Source organism: Bison bison, unplaced genomic scaffold (assembly GCF_000754665.1).
Source record: "Bison bison bison isolate TAMUID 2011002044 unplaced genomic scaffold, Bison_UMD1.0 scf7180017864482, whole genome shotgun sequence".
In the NCBI taxonomy this organism is placed as follows: domain Eukaryota; kingdom Metazoa; phylum Chordata; class Mammalia; order Artiodactyla; family Bovidae; genus Bison; species Bison bison.
The window spans coordinates 5,718,290-5,724,289 of record NW_011495042.1 but is presented as its reverse complement, the minus strand read 5'-3'; positions in this window follow the sequence as shown (position 1 = coordinate 5,724,289).

The window sequence follows — 6,000 nt, the reverse complement described above, 5'->3', positions numbered from 1 at the left end:
GTGCACGCCCCGCGCCTGGCCAGGCCACAGCCGACCGGTGGGGCCATGCAGCGCGGCTCTCAGCATCTCCAGGCCCACACTGCCTCGGGCGGCAGGCTTCTCGACGCTCCTGGTGCGGCACGCTGGGGTCCTCCAGGGCTGTGTCCACAGATGACCCCTGGCATGTTTTAGATAATGGATAAAAAGGCAGGCTGCCTGCTCCTTAAAAACAGCCTTTAACCCCAAAGTCATCTTAGTGACCATTGTTTTATTAAAACAGAATGCAGTTATTGGGAAGTTTACCTAGAGAAAAGTGCTCACAGATGCCCCTGGTTGTAAGCAAGCGGCAGGTTTCTACTGGGAAGCAGAGCAAGGCTGCATGAGGTGTCCGCGCTGTGTGTGTGGCCCAGGTTAAGGAAGTACAGTGAGGCCAGGTTTGCAGCTCTTAAACCTTTGGATCAGATGGTCCCTCCTAGGCCCAGGGCAGACGAGCAGCAGGGTAGCGTGACGCCGGGGAGGGAAGGTGGTTGCCAGGCCACCACATGGGCTCGAGGCAGAACCAGATGGCGCCCCGTTGCCGTCGGGAGCACTTAGAGAGTCATTGGTGGGAATTAAGTGGGAACACTGTCTCCAACTTACAGATATTCCTGTTTGTATCTCATTATCGTTTACTGTTCATGCTTTGAAGCAAGTCTTAGAGAAAAGTGTAGTACCCATTGTAAAATGATGGAAAGGATTTAATATTGCCAGCTTACAATTTTGGTTTTCTAATTTCAGAGTGGCTTAAGTTTCAAAAGTAAGATGGGACGCTGGCCGAAAGGGTGGCCAGGGTGGGTCTCCATCTCTGCCTGGGAGGGCTTGCGCAGAGGCACTCTTACATAGTGAGGTGCACGCCTGTCTGTGGGTCCTGGAGCAGCTCCCTGGGAACACGTGTTGTCCTGTGTCACATCTTTTAGGTCTGAGCTCTCAGTGATGGTTAGGTCAACACTGGCCTGCTCTCTGGGGCATCATCCTGTCTCTGTGAGGCCTTTACACTCAGGTGGCCTTAGGTATTAGGGCAGCTTAGCCAAGACCTGAGCCGAGGTGCTGTTGAGACAGGCTGGGAGTAGAAGGTGGGAGCGGTGGGGAGACAGTGAACACTGGGATAGGCACGTGCCCCGCGCCCGCAGGATGCCCTGGGACAGTCACCGATTCTAACTGGGTCCTGCGCCCGAGTCCCCACGCTGCTGATGGCTGACTCCAGTGGACCATTCTGGGCTCTGAACACTCCTCTTTAGTGTCCCAGATCGCCTTGGCCTTACTTTGAAGTGGTCTTTTCCTTAAAAGTCGGTTCCACACAACCTGAATTCTCACCGCCCCTAATCATTTCAAACCTTTTGACAGCAGGCCCATCCCTTTCCTGTCAAATTGGTTAAGAAGAGCCCAAAATCAAAAATTATTTAGAGAGACTGGAAGCCAATACCTAGCCTCAACTTTCACAGGGCTCTTCACCTGTTAGTAGTTTGTGAGACTCTGATTCGGGGAAGAGAGTGCGCCCTCTGCATCTGAGTGACCATGCACACCTGCCTTCTGGTGGCCCCACCGCAGAGCAGAGGGGACGAGGGCACCTGAGGGAGGCGAGGATGGACGCGCGGTGTTGCTTCCTGAGGACGCGGGCTCTGCTCCAGGGGCGTCTCAAATAGCGGGGACAGTTACATGTTCAAAGTGTGGAGTTCTCTACATGTAACATAACAAGATGACACAGAGAAAGACCAAACTACTCAAGCAGGTCTTTTCCACGGTATTCCTGGAAAGTATTTTTAAGGGAGTGTGGGCTTCGGGGGAGGGGGGTCTACGTCGTTTAGTTTCTAACCTCTGCCAGGAGCTGTGGTCAGGGTCCTTTCTGTCCGGGTTTTTGGATCTGGTCTCACGTAGTCACCCTTGGATGCTGTGTGATCGCCCTGGAGAGGCACTGGTCTCTAGCCCGTCAGTATTCAACGTGGCCTCTGGCGAGGGTTGTGTGGCAGAGCCGGGTGCCCGTGGGGCTCTCGCGGTGTCCAGTGCTCCTGTCCTGGCCTTTGGGGGAACGCCTAGCAGAGCACTCTCGCTTCCACCCTACCCTCGGCCTCACGGGCAGCCCTTGGCTGAGGACCCAAATTCCAGGGCCTGAGGACAGATGAGAGCCTGGGAGCATGCTGCCCGTTTGCCAGGGGGAGTGGCCTTATGTGCGCTGGGGCTACAGGTGACATCTTCTGATGTGCACGTCTTTACTCTGGAGGCTGCTGCCCTCCCAACCTGGGAAGGCCCGACAAGGCAGGGCAGCCACCCACATCCTCCAGGGTCCCACTTCCCTTCCCCACTGACTGTGCGACTCTGAAAATGTCTTAACTTTGATGTCAGTTTGCAGCGTCAGCCTCTCCTCACAACAGAGCGGCCTGAGTCTTTTGTACACAGGGTCCCGGGCTTCCTCGCCCGTGCCTCCTCCTAGCGGGCACTTGTGTGTGTCCAGCCCTGGGGTCCCTGCACTGGCGTTGTGTGTACAGATTTACAGGCTTGTATGACTGACTGAATGTACATGTGTTTACACCTTCTCTGTGTGTACAGTGTATATAGCATATGTGTACATAGATGTATATTCTGTATACAGACACGTAGCCACATAGCCAGACCGCTTACGTTTTACAGAGAATCTATGATAGAGTTGCTACAGTCATTGACGTGGGTGTTCTTGGTCCCTCAGCAGGATGGATTTGCTGACATTTTCCTTGGGGTGAGCCTGGCTGGGAAAGGCCCTGCCCTCCACCAGGGCCAGGAAGCTGGAAGACATTAGTTTATCCCAGTGTCCAAAACGAGGTGGGGATCGGTAACCTAGTTGTTACACATCTATTTACAGCCTAACTGGGAGGATCTTGCAGGAGTGGTGTTGGCCTCTCACGCACTCAGCCCAAGACAGAGAACACCTGTGTGGTGGGCCCTGACTCCCAGTGTGGTGGAAGCCGCCCACACGTGCTCTGGGACTCTACCACAGCTACAAAACAAGTATTCTTGAAAAATAAGCATGAATGTTGAGCTAACTCCTATGGCATATAAATTACAGATCTTTTATTTCTCTAACTGTAGCATGTGAATAAAATTCACTGCCCTTATTCCTAAATTATGATTACTAAAATTTTAAAATTTCAGATAAAACTTGCATTCTAGTGCAGATATATACCTTAACACTACAGATGCCAAATTGTCCTTGTCCGGGTCTGTTCCGATGAACTCTCCCCATTAATCGAGCTTTAAGCCGAGACACCGCACTCGGGAACCAGAGCCCAGCAGGACTTGCTCACGCACCTGTAAGCAGGAGACCTGAATGGTGGGAAGGCCGAAAGCCGGCCTGCTGGAAGGATCACTGGATAAGTACGAAAACTCAGACACCACAGGCTACTTAAAAAAAAAAAAAACACGAAGCTTATTGAAACGTTTGAAAATAGCGCGTTGAGACCACAGTCCTTGGTGCCTTTGTGAGACGGCGGGTGTGCAGCCTTCAGCTTCCCGAGGCTTTGATGTGACAAAGCTCCTGCTAACTTCAGTGGCCTCATCCCATTCCCACATCCTTACCTGTCGTGACAATCACTCTATAGAAGGGGGCTCTCCAGTCAAAATACAAGTGGAAGCTTAGCAGTCTCTAAAGGAATCTGCAGAAGTTCTCCTTGGGGCTATGTACCTTAACTAGTCTAGGAATAAACTCTCAGTTTTAAGAGTATTTTAGGGGTGAGGAATGTCTGAGATATGCTAGGAAAAAAGGCTCAGCAATATTTATCAATTGACAGACTGTGATAAAGCTTAACACTTGGATGACATTTGGAAATATATAAAAAATGGCTTTTCTTTAGAAAAGTGTCATCAATTATTTTAACAACCAGAGCACTCACAGACTCAAATGCTGCTGCCACACACAACTCAAGAGCTCGAGTATTTTTCTACAGTCTCTGTTCTCCCAGTTATCTTGTGAACCAGTGTTCAACTAGTTTTATACCTGAAAGCTGCAGTTTTCATAGTACAAACCATCGTTTTTACCTGTAGTTCAGAGCTCTCTGTTAAAATGTACCTGCATTACCAACCCCTTTAAAAGAAGTGTGTTAAAGGAAAATTTGGGTGTAACTTTCTTGGGACCGTTTCTGTAACCTCTGCCCTTCACGACATAGAATATATTGTTTATGCCATCACATTTTAATTCCAGGTTTAAAATCTGTTGAAAGCTGTAGCTTGAAATCAGCTTTGTTTATGTGATGGCATTTAAAAAATAGCATGTTCTTTTTAAACTGAATTTTATATCTGATCAATGTCTTCAGTCTTGAAGAAGAATTTGCATTGTTGTGTTTGTATATAGAGTATTGCAGTGCATGAATTAGCTTTATGCATTTTATTAAATGCTGTTTCAATGTGGCATTATCGTTGTGGCTTAATACTACTACCTAAATGAGGTTTATACTATTAAAAGTGAATTAAAAACTCATAACGTACATCCTGCTCTTCATTTCTCCTCATAACGGTAATAACATCAGTAACCCTGAACCCCAAGTAGGTGGCAGGGAGGCACCTCGGTGCCAGAGCCGTGCAACTCACACCACACCGTGTTCAGTGGTCACTGGGCTGTAAGTACCTTCAAGGGAAGCACTGGCCAGACCGTCTCCTCTGCGTCTTCCAGAAGCCACACAGACCTTTCTGGAGAACACAGCCTGTGCCACCAGATGCAGACACAGACTCGCAGAGCCAGGCTTCCTGGAAGGGTCTCTGCTATCCAGGGGGTAAAAAAACACCCCTCATTGTGTCACCTGATGGCTCGTTTTACAGGTGAGGATGCTGAGGTCCAGTCAGACTTGTGGCAGAAACCACTGGCAGCTTTAAATGGCTTTGCCAAGTAGAAGTCAAAATGAAACTGAAATGGGTTACTTCAACAGAACAAGGCCAAAAACCGTCTAGTGAACACTGCTTATGCAAATTAAAGTATATCCATTATAAGATCCTCATAGCAAGCTTCTCTATCATTGCTTCCGATTTCTGCAAATTTTAAACCCATCTTTGTCCCTATTAAAGTAGGAAACGAGGAGAGCACAGCGCCCCGGCAGTGCCAATGCAGCCTGTTACCTGCTGCCGACAAGACGGTCCAGAACAGCAGCGCCATACCGCGAGCGGCTGGACATCCTTCTCTAGAGAGGGGTCCGCACCTACCTTGGTTCTGGGTGATGCTCCTCCTCAGCAACCTTATTAGGGCGCCCCTGTGGCCATGGAGGGAAAGGCTGTTTCCATGAGGCTGTCTCGCTGCGCTCTGGAGACAGTCTGGAAGGGCACCCATTTATCGGACAAGCCCAGCCGGCCAGAAGGAAGGCCCTCAGCGGGTGCGGCATCAGAAACAGGGCGGGACTGAGACCCCCACGCGGGGAGGCGGCAGAACGGGGGACAGGCTCTTCCCTCCAGTACCGCGGTGGGGGAGGGCGCTGAGTTTCAGTGAACCACCGCCGTCAGAAGCCTGTGGCCATTCAGGAGCTGCCCATTCCTCCTCGGACGCGCACGCCCACCTCCCTCCCAGCCCGCGCATTCAGACCACCACCCTGAATGCGGCTTTGGTACAAAATCACGGTAAATCATCACCCGAGCATCAAATGGGAAGAGCGCCAAACTTGTATTACAGTGAGGTAAGCCCGCAGCGTTTATACACATCTCCCGGGGCGCGCTCGGGGTCAGCCCAGCCCTGTCTCCTGAAAGCAACGCGACCCGGCCGCCGCGCTGTGAGGAAAGAGGTCCCGGCCAGAGCCCGTGGCGCCGCACCCCGTCCCGGAGCGCGCCGAGCCGGCCGCGCAGGAGGCTCTGCTCCGCTGGGGCCCCGCGGTCAGGGGCGTCAGTGCAGCGGCCTCGCCCCCGGCAGGCCTCCACACCGCGGCGGCCGCGGGACCCAGGCGCGTCTCCAGGCTGCGGCCTGGCCCCTTCCCGGCCCTGAAGCCCCGTCCCCGCCGAAGGCCCAGCCGACGGGGACACACGGCGCTGACCACTGGC